The 26,096-nt window shown below is 38.7% G+C and overlaps 1 protein-coding gene across 2 annotated transcripts in view; it reads left to right on the forward strand.

Moving 5' to 3' along the window:
- The window catches only part of CHRM3 (cholinergic receptor muscarinic 3), an 887,892-nt gene that overhangs the window by 9,550 nt on the left and 852,246 nt on the right, over positions 1-26,096 (forward strand). The window contains exon 2 of one of the 2 annotated variants that reach the window (XR_013179188.1): positions 12,608-13,189. The gene's annotated coding sequence lies outside the window, so the exon portion shown is untranslated. Of the gene's footprint in view, positions 1-10,284; positions 10,430-12,607; positions 13,190-26,096 lie in introns of those variants that run through there. The other variant, XM_077168441.1, reaches the window with a different exon arrangement.

A 26,096-nucleotide genomic window follows, 5' to 3' on the forward strand; every position in this document is an offset into this window, starting at 1 on the left:
AAATTCAAGGACTTAACTATTCAGTGGAGGAACTAGAAAGAATATTAAATTAACCACAAAGTAAATAGAGGAAGAGGAATATCAAATATTAAAGCAGAATTAAGTGAATGGGAGACATTCTATGAAATGTTTTTGATAATAGAATCAATAACCCCAAAAGTTGGTTCTTTGAAAAAATCAATAAAATTGATGGACCCATAGCAGGGCTGACAAAGAACAAAAGAGACAGGATACAAATAAACATAATCAGAAAGAAGAGGGGTGTCATTACCATGGACCCAGAAGAAATACAAGTATTCATAGAGGATACTATGAACAACTATATGCGAACAAACTGGACAACTTAGAGGAAATGGACAAATTCCTAGAAATACCTGAGCATCCTATACCAGTTCAAGAAATAGAAGATCTAAGCAAACCAATCACAAGTAAAGAGATACAATCAGTCATCAAAAATCTCCCTACAAAGAGAATCCCAGGGCCAGATGGTGTCACAGGAAAATGTTATCAAACATTCCAAAAAGAGCTAACACCAATCCTGCTCCAACCTCTTCCAAAAATTGAGGAAAAACGACCACTACCCAACTCATTTTATGAAGGTAACATCACTCTAATACCAAACCTGGATAAAGATGCTACATGAAAGGAAAACTACAGACCAATCTCCCTAATAAATATAGATTCCAAAATCTCAACAAAATACTAGCAAATCAAATCCAGTGACACATTAAAAGAATTATACACACCATGACCAAGTGGGGTTTATACCAAGAATGCAAGGGTGGTTCAACACACAAAAATCAATCAAATACAGCACATTAGCAAATCAAAAGGGAAAATCAAATGAGCATCTCAATTGATGCTGAAAAGTATTTGACAAAATTCAGCAGCCTCTTCTGATAAAAACACTTCAAAGAGTAGGAGTTAAATAAAATTTCCTTAATAAGAGAAAAGGCATATATGAAAAACCCATGGCCAGCATCATACTTAATGGTGAGAGACTGAAAGCAGTCCCCCTAAGACCAGGAATGAGATAAGGATGCCCATTGTCACTATTATTCAATATTGGACTAGCAGTTCTAGCTAGAGCAATCAGGCAGGAAGAAGCTAAAAAAGCATCAAATTGGAAAGGAAGAAGTAAAACTTTCATCATTTGCAGATGAAATGATGGGAAATCTATGACAAAGCTACTAGGACTAATAAATACATTTATCAAAGAGGCAGATACAAGATGAATGTACAAAAATCAGTAATGTTTCTGTACACAAATAATGGCCTGACTGAGGAGACAATTAAGGAAAAAAATCCATTCAAAATAGCACCTAAAAGAATCAACTATCTAGGAATAAACTTAAGCAGGGATGTAAAGGACTTGTACACAGAAAACTACAAAACTTTGTATAAGGACATCAAAGAAGATCTAAATAGATGGAAAACATTCCATGGTCATACATAAGAAGGTTAAATATCATTAAGATATCAATTCTAATGAAATTGATCTACAGATTTAATGCAATATCAATCAAAATTCCAGCAATCTATTTGAAGACTTGGAAAAACTAGCTATCAAATTTATTTGGCAGGAAAAGAGATATTAAATAGCTAAAAATATCCTAAGAAGAAGAGCAAGGTGGGAGGACTAACTTTTTTTATATTAAACTTTATTATAAAGCCACAGTGGTCACAATTGCATGGAACTGGTACAAAGATTGACCACTGGAATCAAATTGAGAGTATGGAAATAAACCACCAAATCTATGGTCAATGGATCTTTGACAAGGCTGCCAAATCCACTGACGAGGGACAGGATAGTCTACAATTAATGGTCTTGAGAGAACTGGATATCAATAGCCAAAAGAATGAAGGTAGACCCTACTTTACACCCTATACAAAAATTAGCTCAGAGTGAATTAAGTACCATAAAACTAGAAGATGATATAGGAAAACATCTTCAAGACCTAGTGTATTAACTAGAGTTCTCTAGAGAAACAGAATTGACAGGAAATATCTGTGGATATAAAATTTATAAAAGGGTCTCACATAACCGTGGGAACATAGAGTCCAAAATCTGTGAAGCTTATGACTCCAATGAAGGGTCTGGATGAACTCCACAGGAGAGGCTTGCCAGTCAAAGCAGGAAGAGAGACCATCTCTTCTGAATCCTCTTTAAAAGCCTTCCACTGATTAGATTAAATGTCACTCATTGCAGAAGACTCTCCCTTTGGCTGATTACAAATGCAGTCAGCTGTGGATGCAGCCCATGTGATCATGATTTAATCTTATGAAATGTCCTCATAGCAACAGACAGGCCAGCAGTTGCCCAACTAGACAAACAGGCACCACCACCTGGCCAAGTTGACACATGAGCTGGACCATGACAGTCCACCCCTTGTCAACTTGGCAGCTATACACATCACCTTAAATCATACTTAATCTCTGAATAGAAAACAATAAAAGACGTGTTTTCTTCACCTAACAATACTCAATTGTCCTGTGTACAACTGGAAATACAATAAATCTCCCCAGAATAGGGTACAAGTCCTTGAGCAATATTCGTTCTTAAACTTGATACCTTGCAACTTAAATACTATAACATGAACAAAACAGCATTTCAGCCCTCTTTTCTGTAACTAATCACATGGTCATAGTTCATATTTATCACTACCTTCTTCCACTACCCATTCCATGTTCCCTTTACCCTCAGCAAGCAAGCACTTCAGCTGGCCGTGTTTCTTTGCTTGGTGGGGTGAACAAAACCTTCATTCCTGAAGTTTCAGAGCCATTGGTAGTGCTGCCTGGATTGGGTTGTTGCTGTTTTCCATTGATTTTAATCACAGGGCATGGTAGTACTAAAAGATGCTCTAGGGGATCTCCCTATATGCCAGGAAAACTCTTCTTTGTTGCCATTGTATAGTTGCAGTCTTATTTCTCCCTGATAGTTAGGGTCAGTCAACCCAGCTAGTAAAGTAATCCCCTACTTGGCTTGTTGATCCAGGAGCATGAGTAGCCCAAAGTGACCAGGTAGCATCTTTAGATTCCAGTTCAATGGAATCATTGTTGTTTCTCCTTGTGAAAGCACTCCCCCTTCTGGAACTAAGACCTGTAGCCCAGCAGAGCTCAAGGTTGCAGGGACAGGAAGCAAAATTTTCCTAGTGGATGGCTATGGGTAATAGTGAGTGGTGCCACTCCCATTTCTACCCTTTGTTTCCTGAACCCATGGATCCTGGCTATGGGAGAAACAGCACCATACAGTGGATGCTGAATCAGAGCATACACAGCTTCCTGGAAAACATTACCCCGGCCCTGCAAGGCATTGACACCTAATTGAGTTTTCAAAAGTCCATTCCACCATGCTATCAATCCAGCTGCTTCTGGATGATGGGGAACATGGTAAGAACAGAAAATTCCATGAGCATGTGCCCACTCTCACACTTCATTTGTTATGAATTGTGTTTCTTGATCAGAAGCAACACTGTGTGGAATACCATGACAGTGGATAAGGCATCCTGTAAGCCCAAGGATGGTAGTTTTGGCAGAAGCATTGCATGCAGGGAAAGCAAACCCATATCCAGAGTATGTGTTCATTCCAGTTAGAACAAATCACTGCCCCTTCCATGAAGGGAGTGGTCCAGTGTAATCAGATTGCCACCATATAGCTGACTGGACACCTCAGGGAATGGTGCCATATCAGGGGCTGAGTGTGGGTCTCTGCTGGTGGCAGATTGGGCACTCAGCAGTGGCTGTAGCCAGGTCAGCATTGGTGAGGGGAAGTCCGTGTTGCTAAGCCCATGCATAACCTCTATCCCTACCACCATGACCACTTTGTTCATGGGCCCATTTGGCAATGACAGGAGTTGCTGGGGAAAGAGGCTCACTGGTATCCACAAAACGGGTCATCTTATCCACTTGATTATTACAACCTTCCTCTACTGAAGTCACCCTCTGGTGTGCATTCACATGGGACACAAATATCTTCATGTTTTTAGCCTGCTCAGAAAAGTCTATCCACATACCTCTTCCCCAGACCTCTTTGACACCGATTTTCCAATTATGGTCTTTCCTAAATCCCTGGCCATCCAGCCAAGCCATTAGTCAGTATATAAACCCATGAGTCCGTATATAAACACACCTCTGGCCAGTTCTCCTTCCAAGCAAAATGAACACCAGGTACACTGCTCTAAGTTCTGCTCACTGGGAGGATTTCCCCTCACTGTCCTTCAGGGACATCCTGGAGAGGGGCTGTAGTGCTACAGCTGTCCACTTTTGAGTGGTACCTTCATATTATGCTGAACCATCTGTAAACCAGGCCCGAGTTTTCTCTTCTTCAGTCAATTCACTGTAGGGAACACTCCAAGAGGCCATAGCTCTGGTCTGGGAAACAGAAGGTAATATGGGACGAGTGGAGATCATGGGCATTTGGGCCACTTCCTCATGTCACTTACTTGTGCCTTCAGGACCTGCTCTGGCCCTATCTTGTATATACCATTTCCATTTTATGTTGGAGTTCTGCTATGCATGCCCAATTTTGTGGTTTTGTGGGTCAGACAACACCCAGTTCATGATAGGCAACTCAGGTCTTATGTCAACTTGGTGGCTCATGGTTAAGTGTTCAGTCTCTACTAAGGCCCATTAGCACGCCAAAAGCTGTTTCTCAAAAGGAGAATAGTTATCTGCAGCAGATAGTAAGGCTTTACTCCAAAATCCTAAGGGTCTGCATTATGATTCTCCTATAGGTGCCTGCCAAAGGCTCCAGACAGCATCTCTATTTGCCACTGACATTTCCAGCACTATTGGATCTGCTGGGTCATATGGTTCAAGTGGCAGAGCGGCTTTTACAGCAGCCTGGACCTGTCTCAGAGCCTCCTGTTTTTCGGGTCCCCACTCAAAATTAGCAGCTTTTCTGGTTACTTGATAAATGAGCCAAAGTAGCACATCCAGATGAGGCACATGTTGTTGCCAAAATCCATAGAGACCAACTAGTCATTGTGCCTCCCAGATGCAGCAACTTATCCTTCACCTTAGAAGGGATATCTCGACATGCCCCACACCACTGGACACCTAGAAATTTCACTGAGATGGAAGGCCCATGTATTTTTGTTGGATTTATCTCCCATCCTCTGACATGCAAATGCCTTTACCAATAAGTCTAGAGCAGTTGCTACTTCTTGCTCACTAGGTCCAATCAACATGATATCATCTATATAGTGGACCAGTGAGATGTCTTGTGGAAGGAAAGAACAATCAATGTCCTTACATGCAAGATTATGACATAGGGCTGGAGAGTTGTTATACCCCTGAGGTAGGACAGTGAAAGTATATTGCTGACCTTGCCAGCTGAAAGCAAACTGTTTACTAACAGCTATTGAGAAAAAAGCATTTGCCAGATCAATAGCTGCATACCAAGTACCAGGGAATGTATTGATTTGCTCAAGCAATGATACCACATCTGGAACAGCAGCTGCAATTGGAGTTACCACCTGGTTGAGCATATGATAATCCACTATCATCCTCCAAGACCCATCTGTTTTCTGCACAGGCCAAATAGAAGAGTTGAATGGGGATGTGGTGGGAATCACCACCCTTGCATCCTTTAAGTCCTTAAGAGTGGCATAATCTCTGCAATCCCTCCAGAATTCCAGTATTGCTTCTGATTTACTATTTTGCTGGGTAGGAGCAGTTCTAGTGGCTTCTACTTGCCCTGTCCTGCCATAAAAGTACCCTCACTTCACAAGTTAGAGAGCCAGTGTGGGGATTCTGCCAGTTGTTCAGTATGTCTACTCAATTTTGCATTCTGAAACTGGGGAAATAACTACAGACTGGGTCTGGGAGCCCACTGGATCCACTGTGAGATGAACCTGAGCTAAGATTCCATTGATCCCCTGACCTCCATTAGCCCCCACTCTGACTCGTGGACCAGAGTGACGTTTTGGATCCCCTGGAATTAATGTCACTTCTGAACCAGTGTCTAATAATCCCCCAAATATGTGATCATTTCCTTTTCCCCAATGCACAGTTACCCTGGTAAAAGGCCTTCGGTCCCCCTAGGAAAGGCTTTGAAGAATATTAACACAAATAGTAAATTTGTGGCAGTATAACAGGGTCCTCCCCCAAAGGGACTTAGCCTCCCCCTCATTCAACAGGCTCTGGGTCTGTAAACCTTCTCAAGTCTGGAAATTTATTAAGGGGCCATGACTGTTTTTGTAATTCAAGTTAGACTTCTGTTCACTTGACCTAGAACTCTTCTGTTTACACAGCTCAAACAAGAATTTAGTAGACTGCCCATCTATTGTACTTCTAGGTACCCCATGATCTATTAGCCAATGCCACAAGTCTCTGCAAATCAGATTATTTTGACTCTTGCTTTAAGTCTGCTGTCTATTGTGATAGCCACATCCACTTTATCTTTGGCAATTAAGTGCTGCCACCTGGCTTCTGCCAACTCGGGATATGGTCATACCCCTCGTGCTTAAGGATTCCAGCTCAGTGACAGCTGTTCCCACAGTAATTTCTGACCTACAGAGAAGTTGAACTACAGAGCTCTTCAGTTATGATGGTGCTAGTCTCACACATTTATTTCTCATAGTTCTAATAAAAGGTGCATCCTCTGGACATTCCTGGGGTGTAAAAGGGGGTTTCCATAATAAATCCATTCTAACATTCCAATCTCTGTAAGCTTCTGGATCTCTTCATTTACATTATACCAGAGCAGTTCTTGCATTTCACCCTCAGGTAATATCAGCCACCTTTTGATCCATATTTCAGTCAACCATCCAAGCAAACTCTTAATGCCTTCTCTAACCCCTCAAGCTATAACATTGAATACAGAATCTCTGCTCAGTGGGTCTATATCAATAAATTCAGCCTGATCCAGCCTTATATTCCTCCCACCATTATCCCACACCCTTAAAATCCATTGCCACACATATTCCCTTGATTTCTGTCTATATAAATTGGAAAACTTACACAGGTCTTTTGGAATATAACAACCTCCTCATGGGTGATACTTTGTACCTCACCTTTTGGGGCCTGACTTTAGTCTAGTTATAGGTCTGGAAGAAATGAGGGGTGCTGGGTGTGGATCATGAAAAGAATTAGAAGTCTCTTCCAAGCCATTTGCTTCAGGGCATTCATTTGCAGTTTCGTCTGGTGAAACATGATTAATCACTCTAGGGCTAATCCCTTCAGGTGGAGGTTGGGTGGCCAACTCCTTAGGGCAGTCTGGAGCTGGAACAGCTGTGTCCTCAAGGCAGACTATTACAGGGTTGTATAGAGAAGACTAGGCATGACCTAGGGTTTCAACCTCTCCACCAACATAAAATTATCAATCTGTATGTCACCATCCCATTTTTCAGGGTCCCATTCCTTTCCAATCAATGCCCTCACTTTAACAGCAGACACCATGCAAAATTGAAATTTCAGTTTACATTGTAAAGTGCTCCTCTAACAATAAGATTCTGAGTCTGATTTTCGGAGATCTCAATTCTGCGGCTACAGGAAAGAAGATTTTTCTTCAGGATACTCATAGAAATGTTTACATCTGTCAGACTGTGACTTAGCTTCTCATTTGAAGCCTTAAGCCCATCCCTTTAACTCAGTAATATATACAGTGTGTCTAACAGCAACCAGCCAACATCTCTATACCTCCTATTTCCACAAAACTCAGTAAAGGTGTCAAAAACATTATCCCCCAGAATCTGGCTTTGTACAAGCAAAGCATTAGAAGAATCCAATGGTGAAACTTTGACTATCTAGTCTGCCAACTCACCCCATGGATTTGCAGTATCATTCTGATTATGGGAATCAGAGTCCTTAGTGCCTTTTAGTCTAGTTAGAGTACAAAACCAATCGTAAAAAAAACATTTTTAAGATTCTGTTTCTTAAAAACCACTCCTGGTACCTAGTTGTATTAGCTAGGGTTCTCTCAAGAAGCAGAATTAGCAGGAAATATTGGTAGATATAAAATTTATAAATGTGCAGGAATGGTTCAGTGGTAGAATGCTCACCTTCCATGCAGCAGACCCGGGTTCAATTCCCAGACCTTGCACCCCCCCCCCCAAAAAAGAAAAAACTTTATAAAAGTGTTTCATGTAACTGTGAGAACTTAGTGTACAAAATCCACAGGGAAGGCTGTGAAGCTGATGACTCCGATGAAGGGTCTGGCTGAACTCCACAGGAGAGGCTTGCCAGCCAAAGCAGGAAGAGAGACCATCTATTCTGAATCTTCCTTAAAAGTCTTCCAGTGATTAGATTAAATGTCACTCATTGCAAAAGACACTCCCCTTGGCTGATTATAAATGCAATCAGCTGTGGATGCAGCCAACGTGATCATGATTTAATTCTGTAAAATGTCCCCATAGGAATAGACAGGCCAACACTTCCCCAACCAGACAAACAGGCACCACCACCTGGCCAAGTTGACACATGAACCTGACTATGACACCTAGTAAACTTCTTAAACTTTACACCCAAAGCACAAGTAATGAAAGGAAAAAAATAGTTATATGGCAACTCCTCAAAATTAAATGCTTCTGTGCCTTGAAAGACTTTGTTAGAAAGATGAATAGGCAGCCCATTCAATGGGAGAAAATAATTGGAAATCATATATCTGATTAGGGTTTGATATCCAACATAGATAAAGAAATCCTACAACTCAACAACAAAAGAACAAACAATATAATTTATAAAATGGGCAAAAGATATAAATAGACATTTTTTCAAAAAGCAAATACAAATGGCTAAAAAACACATGAAAAGACAGTCCTCTACATTAGCTTTAAGGAAAATGCAAATCAAGATTGCAATGAGATATCATCTCACACCTATAAAAATGGCTGCTATTAAACAGAAAGCTACACATTTTTCAGAGGATGTGGAGAAATTGAAACACTTCATCACTTGTGATGGGAATGTATAATAGTATGGTTGTTGTAGAAGACAGTTTGGAAGTTGCTCAGGAAACCAATTATCAAGTTGCCCTATGATCAAGCATTGCCACTTATACCCAGAAATGCTGAAAGCAATGACACGGATACTTGTACACCAATGTTCATAGCAGCATTATTCACAATTCCCAAAAGATGTAACCAACCCCAGCACCCATCAACAGACAAGTGTATTAACAAAATGTGGTATTTACATATGATGGAATATTATGCAGCAGTAAGATGAAATGAGGTGACAAAGCATATGACAACATGGATTAACCTTGAGGATATAATGCTGAGTGAAATACGCCAGGCACAAAACAATAGACACTGTATAATTTTGCTACTATGACCCTGGTAAATGTAAACTCAGAGACTTATAATGTAGATTATAGGGACCTAGAGATATACAGAAGCTAGAGATGGGAGAATGGTTACCTAATAAGGTAGAACTCATATAAGGGAATGGATAGCAGTGATGGTAGTGCATTAGTGGAGTTGTAAGTAATGTTGCCATATTGAAGGGGAATATGTTTGAAAGGGGTTGTATAGAGCCATATACCCCACCGATTAACACTACAAATATGAATAAGCTCTTTCATGAAGTACTTCAAATGTAGGTATCTTGGAAAAAGAGTCAACAGAGGAGGACAAAGGGGAAATTACTATTGCCTTTGCTGTGGTCTATAGTTAACAGGATGTCATCAACAGTACCACAGCAATGCCAGGGTGTGTAGGTTTGAATCTGTTGTGTACCCCCAGAAAAGCAAAGTTCTTTAATCCTCTTTCAGTATCGCTGGGAGTAATCTTTTTTATTGTTTCATGGAGATGTGACCCACAAAATTGTGGCTGGTAACTTGATTAGATGGTTTCCATGGAGCTGTATCTCCACCTATTCAAGGTGGGGCTGCTTACTGGAGCCCTTTATGAGAGAACCATTTTGGAAAAAGCTTTAGAGCTACCAAAACCAACAGAGTCCACATAGCCAGAGACATTTAAGGTGAAGAAGGAAAAATACCCTGGGAGAGCTTCATGAAACAAAAAGCCAGGAGAGGAAGCTAGCAGACTTCACCATGTGCCCTTCCAGCTGAAAGAGAAACCCTGAACTTCACTGGCCTTTCTTGAGTGAAGGTAACTTCTTTTTGGTAACTTAATTTGGACATTTTCATAGCCTTAGAACTATAAACTTGCAACTTAATAAATTTCCCTTTTCAAAATCCATTCTGTTTCTGGCATATCGCATTCTGGCAGTTTGCAAGCTAGAAAACGGGTAATTAATTGGTGGAAGGACAAGAGTTAAGGGTAGGATTAGATTTTCTATTTAATGAAGCTGTGTTTATCTGTCATTTTTTCTGTTCAGAGCAATGGAAATTGCCTAAAATTGGGAATGTTGATGAATATACAACTATCTGAGGATATTGTAATGCATGGATTGTTCATTTTGGACATTATCCATGATGCCCAATGGATGGAGGTGGCCAAAAGATACAGTGAGAAGGAGAAAGGTAGGCTGTGTGTAATACATATGATGGACTACTGTGCGGCTACAGAAAGGAATGAATTTGTGAAGCATGCCACAAGGTGAATGAATCTTGGGAACATTACGTTGTGCAAAATAAGCCAAAAACAAAACAACAAATATGGTATGGTCTCTTTTAGAAAATACTTATAAGAAAATTGGGGCCTAGATTGTAAACTCTTATAGCAGTCACGTTTAGTCTTGTGACTATATAGAGTTATGTTATTCAGAATATAGAGATAGTTCAATAGAGTTGTGTCATTTCTATATTTTGAATTACTGTGTTGTATGTGTATAACCTGATATCTCCCTGGAACTTTAGTTACCTGTCTGGCACCTAAGACTCAGAGTTAGAGCTATGCAGCTTTGAAAGTCAGCATTGATGCATACAACAACTATTAAGGAAACCAAAAAGGAGATCAAGCTTCAATTAAAGATAAGAACAAAGCTGATCTGATTGGGACTAAGGTAAATCAGAATACAGGGCAAAAGATGATATTGTCTGTATTTTAAAGCTTCATCTACTGTATGAGACCAAAGGAAGAGAGGTTTATTTTGTCCAAAACCTAAATTTTCTGTTGCACAAAATCTAACTCAACCTGCCTGGATAGCTTAATTAAACAAAGCAAGCACATGGAGCCTAGAATGTGAACAAGGGCTTGTAATCCTATATAGCTCAGATGCATCCCAGAGTGTGTTGGGTAGTATAATTAAAAAGTATTGCCAAAGTCTCTTGAGGGACTAAAGAATAAATATAGAACTATAAACTTTCTCACCTGAGAAACCACTGATATTCTCTCAAATATTAGTGACTACCAAGTTAATAGGCCAAGCTCTTGTTCTTGAGGCTTGCCCTTATGAAACTTATTTCTGTAGCAGAGAAGGTAAACCTACCTATAATTATGCCTGAGTTACTCCCAGAAAACCTCTTTTGTGGCTCAGATGTGGCCCCTTTCTGCAAGGAAAATATTACCCGCACATAGGACATGACTCCCAGCAATGAGCCTGGTCCTGGCATCATGGGGTCAGTTTCTTCCTGACCAAAAGTGGGGAAGGAGATGTAACAAAATAAGGTATCAAGAAAAAATGGAAATAAGAAATAAAAGCAAAATAAGGTATCAGTGGCTGTGTGGGTTTGAAAGGATTATGTGCCCTAGGAAAGCCAGGTTTTAACCCTGTTCCAATCTTGTGGGAGTTGCCATTTCTTTAATCCTGATTCAACAGTGTAGGTTGGAAGCTTTAGAGTATCTCCATGGAGATGTGACACACCCAATTGTGGGTATTAACATTTGATTAGATGGAGATGTGACGCCACTTATTCCAGGTGGAACTTGATTAGTTTACTGGAATCCTTTAAACAAGGAAACATTCTAGAGAGAGGAACCACAAGAACCATGAGAGTCCACACAGCCAGAGACCTTTGGAGATGAAGAAGGAAAATGGCCCTGGGGATGCTTCATGTAATAAGAAGCCTGGAGAGAAAGCTAACAGGTGTTGTCATGGTCACCATGTGCCTTTCCAGTTGAGAGAAAAACTCTGAACTTCTCTGACCTTTTCTGAGTGAAAGTAACCTCTTTTTGGCGCCTTAATTTGAACTTTTTTATAAACTTGCTTTAATTAGGACATTTTCATGGCCTTAGAACTAAAAACTTGCAACTTAATAAATTCTCCCTTTTAAAAACCATTCAGTTTCTGGTATATCGCATCTGGCAGCTCGCAGTGTACAACAATGGCTAAGAGAGTTCAAATAGAGTCAGAAGGCTTACTCTATGTAAGTTTCTGCTAGATATCACTAATTGCTGTGGTTTTGCCAGCCCACAACCAACATCATTCCTATTAACACCAAAGAATACCTAGGGCTCTATCTGGGATTCTACAAAAGTTTCATGCCCTAAGTTTACTTTCCAGAAACTTATAACTTACAGATAAATCCTGAAACCCAGAGGGACCAGCCTCTCCAAGAATATCAACTAGTTCCATCCACCATTCCCATATTATCAACATCCCTTTCCAACATAAAAGTGTTGGAATGGGTATAGCCCAAATACCCCTGGAGACTGGGAAAAGGATCAAAGGAAAAGAAAGAGTTATAACAGAGAAGATAGGGTTTAACAAATGAGTGTGACTGCAGAATCATTATATTGGTATTTCTCTTTATCTCCAGTATCTTGGAGCAGCAAGAAGGAAGAACCTGAAATTGTTAAACTGTGACCCATACCGAACTTTGGAATATGTTCTACAACTGTTTGTTAAATGTACTTTGAAATTTAGTGGGGTTTTTTGTGCATATGTTATATTTCACAATAAAAAAAGTTTTTAAAAATCATATATATGTTAGCAAGCCCTTCAAGACCACAAGTTACATAATGAGAATTTTACAAATTTGTAGTTGGCAAATTTAGAACTTTCCACAGTAATATCTACCAAGTCCTAACTTTAAGAAGGGAGAAATACACATAGTTCCTCTCTAGCTAATGGAGAACTATGATTTGAGAATAATAAGGCTGGTTCAGTACTGACTTACTAATTTAAGTGTAAGGAAAATCAGTGCAAAACTTGACTCATGTAAAAATAATTTGCTATTTTCTGTTGGGCTAAAAAATAATAAGCATTACCCAGTATTTGCTCCAAGTATGTTCCAAAAAACACCAGTTCTATGGGATCTTTCCAGTTACTCCTAGACACACACACAAACAAAAGGTTCCAAGTTCAAATTAGTTTAGAAACAATGTATTCTGTTAGTACTTTTCAGGGAATCATAAAGAATGTTAAGTAGCATTTTTAAGTTATATAAAAAGTACATTATAAACTATGCGATACATTCCTTTTTTTCCTTGAAGGACAAAATTAAGTAAAATATGATGAAGGCAATTAAATTTATTTCCTTAGAAACCCCTCCAAAAAAGCCTTTCATATAAATAAAGAACATCAGAAACTATTTTAATTGGCTAACCTACATTTCCACCCAAACCACACCCCTTTCAATTTTATAGTTTCTCTGAAACATTTTCCTTTCTAATAGCCATACTACAAAAAACCTGGAAATTAATCAGTAAAGTGAAATATGACCATTAGCCCATCTAGCTTTGTGATCATAGTTGATCATGATTAGAAAATTACATTTATATTTGTTAATTCATAAAAAGACAAAATATGCCAAGCACAGAGACCAACTCAAAGCAAATAATAGTTTATAACAACTCAGATTAGGTTCCAATTGCACATTTAACAAGTAAAGGGACCCAAGGACAAGGAAAGCTTTATGAAAAGTTATTCTAATTAACATGTACTTATTAAGTTTTTAAACAATGAAGTTTGGAACCATTGTTTTTTAAGTAAATAATATTTTTAAAAAATGTAAATGTATTAAAAAACAGCAACTTGGAGAGGCTAGGATGAATCAGAGCAGGAAGGAAAGGTAGATTAGCTGAAGCAGCCTCAGAAAATTCAGTTTTCAAACAGTATTTTGTTTAGTCATGCTATTAGATAAGGACTTGTTTTGTTATTTTGGTATTTGTTTTTGGAAGAGAGATAATTTTGGAATATGTTGGACCTTTGGAACCTTCAAAGTATCCATTTTAAAATGTATCCCTTTTAGGGCCTTTGATCTTATAGTCCCTATTCACCAATTTTGCTTGCAAATACACTAAATTAGGCATATTAAAAGATTCTCATGACCATTATAATTCAGGGTTACTTTTAGTATGCCAGGTCCAGTGAGATAAGCATTTCCATGATGCAGGACCATAATTTTTATACATAAAACCAGCTGCATGAGTGAAATAAGCCAAAGACAAAAGGACAGATACTGTATGATTCCACTTTAATGATCATGGTAAAGGTAAAATCAGAGGCTTATGATACAGAATATAGGTGACCTAGAGATACACAGAAGCTAGAGATGGGTGAATGGTTAGCTAATGAGGTTGAACTTAAATGTAAGAGAATAGATAGAAGTGAAGGTGGTCCACTAGTGGATCTGTAAGTAATATTATGATATTGAAGATGAACATGATTGAAAGGAATTATGTAGACCCATGTGTCCCACTGATTAACACTAAAAATATAAATAATTCTTGCATGAACTACTGCAAAGGTATAGATCTTGTACAATGAGTACATAAGTTTGGGGTATAGGAAGAAAACTGCTATTGCATGCCATAGGTTATATTTAACAGGAAACCATTAGCAGTGCCATAGCAACAAAAGGAGTAAAAACTGGGAGTGGTGGTGACAAGAGTTAAGGGGAGGTTTAGATTTTCTATTTGGTAAGGGTATGTGTTATTGGTTAACTTTCTCTTGGGAATAATAAAATTATCTAAAATTGGAAGTATTGAAGTACTGTTGACTTTGGAAATTGTACATGAGGCCCAGTAGATGGAAGTGGCTGAAGGATGCACTAACTGAGAAGTAGATTGGTGAACAATGGTATGTAGATATATTGAATATTGTACTGCTACAAAAAAACAAAATTGTGAGGCATGTAACATTGTGAATGATCCTGGGGAATATTTGGTGAAGCAAAATAAGCCAGAATTAAAAGAGCAAATATTGTATAGTCTCATTCAGAAAATACTTATAAGAAAACAGCCGTCTACATTATAAACTCTTAAAACAGTCACATTTAGTCTGGAGCAGTAATTGTTTTTTCTGGATTTTGAAAGGCCATTTTATATAGGTATAACCTGGTATTTAGAGATAAGAATGAAGCTGATCAAATCTAGATTAAGGTAATTCAGAATACAAAGGTCATGAAGACATCGTCTATATTTTAGAACCTCATCTACTCTTTGAGACCAAAGGAAGGTTTATTTTGTCCAGAATCTAAGTTTTCTGTAGCACATAATCAGTTCAACCTGTTTGGATAAATCATTTAAACAATCCAAACACAGGGAGCCAGAATAAGAATGAGGGTCTTTAATCCTCTATAGCTTAATGTAATGCCCGGATACATCTCAGAGTCTATTAAACAGATATTCAAAAAATATTGGCAAAGTCCGTTGAAGGATGGGGAAAAATGTGGAACTATTAAACTTTACTACTGGGAAACCCTTTGATATTGTGTCAAACATTAGGGTCACCCAAATCAATAGGCCAAACCCTTGATCTTGAAACTTGCTCTTCTGAAGTTTATGTATGTCGTTAGAGAAGCTTAGCCTACCTATAGATATGCCTAAGAGTTATTTCCAGAGGACCACTTTTGTTGCTCAGATGTGGCCTCTCCCTAAGTCCAACTCTGCAAGTGAAATCATTTCTCCCCCTTACATGGGACATGACATCCAAGGGTGAATGTCTCCCTGGTGGTATGGGAGATGGTTCCCAGGGATGACACCATGGAATCAACAATACCATCCTGACTGTGGTAGTTAGATTCAATTGTCACCTTGGCCAGGTGAACATGCCTAGTTCTGTTGCTGTGGACATGAGCCAATGGTACGTGAACCTCATCTGTTGCAGTCGACTAAGAGGCGTACCTGCTGCAATGAATGATGTTGGAGTTAATTGGTTGGTGCTTAAATGACCTAGATGCCAAAGCAGCTCAGCATACCTCATCTCAGCACTTGCAGCTCAGCCCAGACTTTTGGAGATGCAGAAAGAAAACACCCCATGCTAAGTTATTGGAACCCAGCGGCCTGGAGAGAAGGCCAGCATAGATCTCCCTGAGCCTTCCCACGTAAGAAAGAACCTCAGATAAAAGTTAGCTGCCTTTCCTCTGAAGAACTAATGAAATAAATTCCCCTTTTATTAAAAGCCAATCCGTCTCTGGTGTGTTGCATTCTGGCAGCTAGCAAACTAGAACACTGACCAAAAGGGGGAAAAGAAGTACAACAAATAAGGTATCCATGGCTGAGAGAGTTCAAATAGAGTCAAGAGACTGCTCTGGAGGTCACTCTTACACAGGCTCGGTTAGACACTGCTATCTACCATAACTTGCCAAAACAAAAACAAAACCATTCTTGCCAATCCTAAATAGCATCTAGGTCATTACATAAGATTCTACAAAGGTTCCATGCACTAGGGTAACTTTCCAGAAACCTACACCCTCCAGATGGGTCACTAGACCAGATAAGTCCTGAAATGCAGAGGGGCCAGCCTCTCCAGAACATCAATTCCCTATCCCATATTATCAAAAGCCCCTTCCAACATGAAAAAGTTAGAATGGACATAACTCAAATACCCCTAAAGAGTGGGAGAAAGATCAAAGATGATGGTAGAGTTATATAGAGAAGGGAGGGTTTAACAAACAAGTATGATTGCTGAATCATTTTATTGATATTTCTTTTAGTCTCTAGTAATTTAGAGCAGCTAGAAGCAAAAAACTAAAATGGTGAAATTGTAACCCACACCGAACTCGGAAATCTGTTCTACAACTAATTATTGCAATGTGCTTTGAGATTTATTGCTTTTTTGCATATATGTTATTTTTCACAAGAAAAAAAAATTAAAAAAAGAAAAATTTTAAAACCCAGCTGCAGTGCTTAATGGCAGTGCACAATTAGACATTTTTGAAGAATTAGAATCCAATATTTCTGATTGAGAGCAATCCAATCCTAAAGCCAAAAGCCTGACAAGATTTATCTTAGAGCTAGGTTAATGTAGTGTTTTATAATATGCCTTCAGGAGGAACTTCCCTAACTTAGCAGATACCCTGTGTCCTAATTGTCTGACCCATAACCAGGTGTTGCACAGAAATTGTCTTGAGGGTGGCAGGTGACCTATTGTCACTCTTTCCTATCAATGACTACTTTATCCTTACACAGGAGTCTTTTTAGTCTTTGGAAACCAAATCTACAAAGAAAGTGATGGGTGCTCTAATAGCATGTAAGTGCCCAACTGCCATCTGACAAGATTATTGTGTGATTGCTCTCAATCAAGATTCATTCAATAAAATGTTAGGGAGTCACCTCTGTATAATATCATAGAGAAGGAAGTGATTCCAAATTTATGTGAAATTTCAGCAAACCAAAAGGGCAAACAAAAGAACTGCTGTTATCAGTCCAAACCAAAGAACAAAGCTCAAAATAAAACCAGAAGAATAAAAGTTCAAATTGACCTTAACGAGAAGACACCCAAACAAAGGTCAGAACTTCAAGCAAAGGAAGGGAGGTCCAGAACCAAAAGGACTCACCAACAAAAACCTGAGGCCATTGAGGAGACAGCAGAGTGCAAGAAGCCCTAGTAAGTACTGTCCTCAAATCCAACTTCAGCTCCATAATAGAGTTGTGTTCACTCTGTATTCCACTTCTAAACACCATTAAATTTGGCTGAGAAATAATGAACTGAAAAGTAAGGCAACAAAAGCATTTATTTGAATCTTTGAATCGCAATTCAAGGAGTACAAATTCAGGTAGTAACCTAAATTGTGGCCCCTGTTGGGATTTTCAAACGGGTTTTTAAAGAAAAGGAAGAAGTTTACTCAAGTTCATAAAGAATTAGGACTGGTGGATGTTCAGAGCATTCCAAATGTCCTTAAAATTAGCTTACTGATTTCTTTATATTGTGCTTAGTTCATGATGTCCAAATGTCCTCGGAAACATTGTTGCTTTTGTTTTGCATACTTTGGCAGTTTGAGATATCAAGCTGATACTGCATAAGAGAAACTTCCTGAATGGCCTCCTGACTCTACTTTAAATTCCTGTAGACTCCATTTTGCTTTATCTCCTTTAACAATATAAATGCCAGTATTACTGAATTTTTTATTTGTAATGCTGTCTTTTAATTCTTATATAATTTAAATTTTATATGCATAAAAAAACCTCAAGTCTTTGTTACTGTGCGCACACTGTAGAAAGAAGTATTTGTGACAGGAACAACATAAAAGGGAAGGATAGGGGGATATAGGAACAAAGTATATGTAGGTCAATTAAATTAAACCAAATAATCTAACAGACATATGTAGAATACTTCACCAAACAACAGCACAACACACATTCTCTTCAAGTGCACCTGGATAATTCCCCAAGATATAACATATCTTAGGGCACAAGATGAATCTCAGTACGTTTTAAATGTTGAAATCATACTAAATAATTTCTCTGACGAAAATGTATTAAAGCTAGAAATCAATTACAGAAGGATATCTGGAAGACTTATAAATATTTGGAAATTAAAAGCACACTCTTAAACAACCAATGAGCTAAAGAAGACATTACAAGGGAAATTCTAAAATACTTTGAGATGAATAAAAATGAAGACACCGCATACCACAATGTATAGGATGCAGTGAAGGCAGTGCTCACAGAGAAATTTGTAGTTATGATTGCCCATATTAGATTAGAACTGAGACTATTTAAATAGAGAATGGAAAATAATTGAGAGAATCACCAAAACAATAAGTTGGTTGTTTGAAAAATCAATACAATTGACAAATCTTTAAACAGACTGTCAAAGAGAAAAGATGCAAATAACCAAAATCAGAAATGAAAATGATGGCACCATTGATTTTACATAAATAAAAATGCTTATAAGAGAATATATGAACAATGGTTGTCAATGAATTAGATAATCTACATGAATGGAAAAATTCCTAGAAATGTAAAAATAATCTAAATTGGCTCAAAAAGAGAAAACCTCAACAAATTAATAACAAGTACGAAGATTGACTCAGTAATCAAACACCTTCTAAGCCTATGTTTCCACAACACATCATTCAGCAACTTGCTTCAGAGGTTTAAAAGATTTGTACACTGAAAACTATAAATCACTGCTGAAAGAAATTAAAGAACATCTAAGTAAATGGTAAAGCATCCCATGTTTGTAGACTGGAAAACTTAATATTGTTAAAATGTCAATTAATCAAAGCAATCTACAAATTCAATGGACTCCCCTTCAAAATTACAGCAGTGTTTTTATAGAAATTCAGAAGTCAGTCCTTAAATTCATATGGAACTTATAGGGGTCCTGAATAACCAAAATAATTTTAAAATGAGGAACAATGTTGGAGGGTGGTCGAAGGACTTCAGTATTATATTTTTCCAAATAAGATATACTAATGGCCAATAACCACAAGAAAAGATGCCTAGTATCCTTAGCTGTTGGAGAAATTCAAACTAAAACCACAAGGAGGTATCACTATATACCCATGTGAATGGCTGGCTGTCCTTTTTCTTAATAGAACACAAGTGTTAGAGTGAATGCAGAGGAGCTCTAATGCGTTGTTGGTGGGAATGTGAAATGATTCAGCCCCTATGGCAAGGAGTATGGCTGTTCCGCAAAAGTTGAATAAAGAATTACAATATGACCAGAAAATTCAGTTTCCCAAAAGAAAGCAGGGTCTCAAACAGGTATTTGTATGCCAATATTTATAGCATTGTTATTCATAATAGCCAAAAGGTGGACATCACTCGAGTGTCCATCAAGAGATGAATAGCTCTTTCTCCGCCAGCCCGCCGCGCGGCGCCCACGCCCCGCAGCAGCCGACCCACCCGCCCTCCTTCTCCCCCCTCTTTCCCCTCCTGCTCCGGCCGCTCTCCAACCACCACGGTGCCCTCTTCCCCCGCCTTCACCGGCTCCTCCGCCACCAGCCTCGACAGCCTTGCCGCCCTCACCTTTCCTCCTCCAGAACAGCTACTGGGGGAGTGGAGATAATACAGAGCAGCTCCCGGAGCCACGAGGGAGATCAAAGGGACAGCGTACCCCATCCTGGAACGGCTGACTATCTGGGAGAATCAGCTCCGGTGAGATCACCAAGGGGCACGGGCTTTCCTGGGTGGGACGGCAAGCGACCGGAGTCCCTCCCTTCCACCTTCCCAGGCCAGCTGGTAGAATTGGACAGGCGGTCCCCTTAGGCCGCGGCGGCTGGTGCCCCCACCACGCGAGGCCCCCCGGAACAACTGAGATAGTTGGGTCGGAAATCCCCAGACTGCGGAGAACAGTGACCGGGGGATCCCTTCCAAACACGTGACTCCCCCGTCCGGCTGGGAACAGTGCACTCTCCCGGGCTGCGACAGCTGGCGCCCTCCCGCCATGCTTGGTGCCCCGGGCCGACTAGCTAATTCGGCTGGACACTCTCCCGTGCTGCGGGGGCCGGCGACCCTCCCCGCATTTGGAACCCCAGGCCGGCTGGCATTCTTCCAAGACGCTTCGGCTGCCGAACCTCCCCTACGGCGAGAATTTTCCAGAGTTAAAGGACCCACAGCAACTTTCACTGGTGGAACCCGTAGACAAACGTGTGCCACGAGTACCACCTACTGGGCAGGATAAGAAAAACAGAACCCAGAGATTGCACAGAAAAATCTTTCAACCTGTGGGGTCGAACACCCAGGGAAATCTGACTAAATGCCCAGACGCCAGCAGAAGATGACGGATCATGCTCAGAAAATTGAACATATGGCCCAGTCAAACGAAGAAACCAATAGTTCAGATGAGATACAGGAGCTGAAACAACTAATGCTGAATATACGAACAGAAATGGAAAACCTCTTCAAAAACGAAATCGATAAATTGAGGGAGGACATGAAGAAGACATGGGCTGAACATAAAGAAGAAATAGAAAAACTGAAAAAACAAATCACAGAACTTATGGAAGTGAAAGATAAAGTAGAAAAGATGGAAAAAACAATGGATACCTACAATGACAGATTTAAAGAGACAGAAGATAGAATTAGTGATTTGGAGGATGAAACATCTGAATTCCAAAAAGAAACAGAAACTATCCGGAAAAGAATGGAAAAATTTGAACAAGGTATCAGGGAACTCAAGGACAATGTGAACCGTACAAATATACGTGTACTGGGTATCCCAGAAGGAGAAGAGAAGGGAAAAGGAGGAGAAAAACTAATGGAAGAAATTATCACTGAAAATTTCCCAACTCTTATGAAAGACCTAAAATTATAGATCCAAGAAGTGCACCGCACCCCAAAGAGATTAGACCCAAATAGGCATTCCCAAAGACACTTACTAGTTAGAATGTCAGAGGTCAAAGAGAAAGAGAGGATCTTGAAAGCAGCGAGAGAAAAACAACCTGTCACATACAAGGGAAACCCAATAAGACTATGTGTAGATTTCTCAGCAGAAACCATGGAAGCTAGAAGACAGTGGGATGATATATTTAAGTTACTAAAAGAGAAAAACTGCCAGCCAAGACTCCTATATCCAGCAAAGTTGTCCTTCAAAAATGAGGGAGAAATTAAAACATTCTCAGACAAAAAGTCACTAAGAGAATTTGTGACCAAGAGACCAGCTCTGCAAGAAATACTAAAGGGAGCACTAGAGTCAGATACAAAAAGACAGAAGAGAGAGGCATGGAGAAAAGTGTAGAAAGAAGGAAAGTCAGATATGATATATATAATACAAAAGGCAAAATGGTAGAGGAAAATATTATCCAAACAGTAATAACTCTAAATGTTAATGGACTGAATTCCCCAATTAAAAAACATAGACTGGCAGAATGGATTAAAAAACAGGATCCTTCTATATGCTGTCTGCAGGAAACACATCTTAGACCCAAAGATAAATATAGGTTGAAAGTGAAAGGTTGGGAAAAGATATTTCATGCAAATAACAACCATAAAAGAGCAGGAGTGGCTATACTAATATCCAACAAATTAGACTTCAAATGTAAAACAGTTAAAAGGGACAAAGAAGGACACTATATACTATTAAAAGGAACAATTAAGCAAGAAGACATAACAATCGTAAATATTTACGCACCGAACCAGAATGCCCCAAAATACGTGAGGAATACACTGCAAACACTGAAAAGGGAAATAGACACATATACCATAATAGTTGGAGACTTCAATCACCACTCTCATCAATGGAAAGAACATCTAGACAGAGGATCAATAAAGAAATAGAGAACCTGAATATTACTATAAATGAGCTTGACTTAACAGACATTTATAGGACATTACATCCCACAACAGCAGGATACACCTTTTTTTCAAGTGCTCATGGATCATTCTCAAAGATAGACCATATGCTGGGTCACAAAGCAAGTCTTAACAAATTTAAAAAGATTGAAATCATACACAACACTTTCTCGGATCATAAAGGAATGAAGTTGGAAATCAATAATAGGTGGAGTGCCAGAAAATTCATAAATACATGGAGGCTCAACAACACACTCTTAAACAACAAGTGGGTCAAAGAAGAAATTGCAAGAGAAATTAGTAAATACCTAGAGGCAAATGAAAATGAAGACACAACATATCAAAACTTATGGGTCGCAGCAAAGGCAGTGCTAAGAGGGAAATTTATTGCCCTAAATGCCTTTATCAGAAAAGAAGAAAAGGCAAAAATGCAGGAATTACCTGTCCACTTGGAAGAACTGGAGAAAAAACAGCAAACTAATCCCAAAGCAAGCAAAAGGAAAGAAATCACAAAGATTAGAACAGAAATAAAAGAAATTGAAAACATGAAAACAATAGAGAAAATCAATAAGACCAGAAGTTGGTTCTATGAGAAAATCAACAAGATTGATGGGCCCTTAGCAAGATTGACAAAAAGAAGAAGAGAGAGGATGCAAATAAATAAGATTAGAAATGAAAGAGGAGACATAACTACTGACCTCACAGAAATAAAGGAGGTAATAACAGGATACTATGAACAACTTTACACTAATAAATACAACAATTTAGATGAAATGGACAGGTTCCTGGAAAGACATGAACAACCAACTTTGACTCAAGAAGAAATAGACGACCTCAACAAACCAATCACAAGTAAAGAGATTGAATTAGTTATTCAACAGCTCCCTAAAAAGAAAAGTCCAGGACCAGACGGCTTCACATGTGAATTCTATCAAACATTCCAGAAAGAATTAGTACCTACTCTCCTCAAACTCTTCAACATAATCGAAGTGGAGGGAAAACTACCTAATTCATTCTATGAAGCCAACATCACCCTCATACCAAAACCAGGCAAAGATATTACAAAAAAAGAAAACTACAGACCAATCTCTCTAATGAATACAGATGCAAAAATCCTCAATAAAATTCTAGCAAATCGTATCCAGCAACACATTAAAAGAATTATACATCATGACCAAGTAGGATTCATCCCAGGTATGCAAGGATGGTTCAACATAAGAAAATCAATTAATGTAATACACCATATCAACAAATCAAAGCAGAAAAATCACATGATCATCTCAATTGATGCAGAGAAGGCATTTGACAAGATTCAACATCCTTTCCTGCTGAAAACACTTCGAAAGATAGGAATACAAGGGAACTTCCTTAAAATGATCGAGGGAATATATGAAAAACCCACAGCTAATATCATCCTCAATGGGGAAAAATTGAAAACTTTCCCCCTAAGATCAGGAACAAGACAAGGATGTCCACTATCACCACTATTATTCAACATTGTGTTGGAAGTTCTAGCCAGAGCAATTAGGCAAGAAAAAGAAATACAAGGCATCAAAATTGGAAAGGAAGAAGTAAAACTATCACTGTTTGCAGACGATATGATACTATATGTAGAAAACCCAGAAAAATCCACAACAAAATTACTAGAGCTAATAAATGAGTACAGCAAAGTAGCAGGCTACAAGATCAACATTCAAAAATCTGTAGCTTTTCTATACACTAGTAATGAACAAGCTGAGGCGGAAATCAAGAAACGAATCCCATTTACAATCGCAACTAAAAGAATAAAATACCTAGAAATAAATTTAACCAAAGAGACAAAAAACCTATATAAAGAAAACTACAAAAAACTGTTAAAAGAAATCACAGAAGACCTAAATAGAAGGAAGGGCATACCGTGTTCATGGATTGGAAGACTAAATATAATTAAGATGTCAATCCTACCTAAACTCATCTACAGATTCAATGCAATACCAATCAAAATCCCAACAACTTATTTTTCAGAATTAGAAAAACCAATAAGCAAATTTATCTGGAAGGGCAGGGTGCCCCGAATTGCTGAAAACATCTTGAGGAAAAAAAACGAAGCTGGAGGTCTTGCGATGCCGGACTTTAAGGCATATTATGAAGCCACAGTGGTCAAAACAGCATGGTATTGGCATAAAGATAGATATATCGACCAATGGAATCGAATAGAGTGCTCAGATATAGACCCTCTCATCTATGGACATTTGATCTTTGATAAGGCAGTCAAGCCAACTCACCTGGGACAGAACAGTCTCTTCAATAAATGGTGCCTAGAGAACTGGATATCCATAAGTAAAAGAATGAAAGAAGACCCGTATCTCACACCTTATACAAAAATTAACTCAAAATGGATCAAAGATCTAAACATTAGGTCTAAGACCATAACACAGTTAGAGGAAAATGTAGGGAGATATCTTACGAATCTTACAACTGGAGGCGGTTTTATGGACCTTAAACCTAAAGCAAGAGCACTGAAGAAAGAAATAAATAAATTGGAGCTCCTCAAAATTAAACACTTTTGTGCATCAAAGAACTTCATCAAGAAAGTAGAAAGACAGCCTACACAATGGGAGACAATATTTGGAAATGACATATCAGATAAAGGTCTAGTATCCAGAATTTATAAAGAGATTGTTCAACTCAACAACAAAAAGACAGCCAACCCAATTACAAAATGGGAAAAAGACTTAAACAGACACCTACGAGAAGAAGAAATACGGATGGCCAAGAGGCACATGAAGAGATGTTCAATGTCCCTGGCCATTAGAGAAATGCAAATCAAAACCACAATGAGATACCATCTCACACCCACCAGAATGGCCATTATCAACAAAACAGAAAATGACAAGTGCTGGAGAGGATGCGGAGAAAGAGGCACACTTATCCACTGTTGGTGGGAATGTCAAAGGGTGCAACCACTGTGGAAGGCAGTTTGGCGGCTCCTCAAAAAGCTGAATATAGAATTGCCATATGACCCAGCAATACCATTGCTAGGTATCTACTCAAAGGACTTAAGGGCAAAGACACAAACGGACATTTGCACACCAATGTTTATAGCAGCGTTATTTACAATTGCAAAGAGATGGAAACAGCCAAAATCTCCATCAACAGAAGAGTGGCTAAACAAACTGTGGTATATACATACGATGGAATATTATGCAGCTTTAAGACAAGATAAACTTATGAACCATGTAATAACATGGATGGACCTAGAGAATATTATGCTGAGTGAATCCAGCCAAAAACTAAAGGACAAATACTGTATGGTCCCACTGATGTGAACGGACATTCGAGAATAAACTTGAAATATGTCATTGGTAACAGAGTTCAGCAGGAGTTAGAAACAGGGTAAGACAATGGGTAATTGAAGCTGAAGGGATACAGACTGTGCAACAGGACTAGATACAAAAACTCAAAAATGGACAGCACAATAATACCTAAATGTAAAGTAATCATGTTAAAATACTGAATGAAGCTGCATCTGAGCTATAGGGTTTTTTTTGTTTTTGTTTGCTTGTTGGTTTGTTTGTTGTTGTTGTTTTTTACTATTATTACTACTTTTATTTCTTTTCTTTATATTAACATCTTATATCTTTTTCTGTTGTGTTACTAGTTCCTCTAAACCGATGCAAATGTACTAAGAAACAATGATCATGCATCTTTGTGATGATGTTAAGAATTACTGAGTGCATATGTAGAACGGTATGATTTCTAAATGTTGTATTAATTTCTTTTTTTTTTCTTTCCCTTAATAAAAAAATAAAAAATAAAAAATAAATAAAAAAGAAGAGATGAATAGATAACAAAATGCTA

The sequence above is a fragment of the Tamandua tetradactyla genome, chromosome 7 (genome assembly GCF_023851605.1).
Source record: "Tamandua tetradactyla isolate mTamTet1 chromosome 7, mTamTet1.pri, whole genome shotgun sequence".
In the NCBI taxonomy this organism is placed as follows: domain Eukaryota; kingdom Metazoa; phylum Chordata; class Mammalia; order Pilosa; family Myrmecophagidae; genus Tamandua; species Tamandua tetradactyla.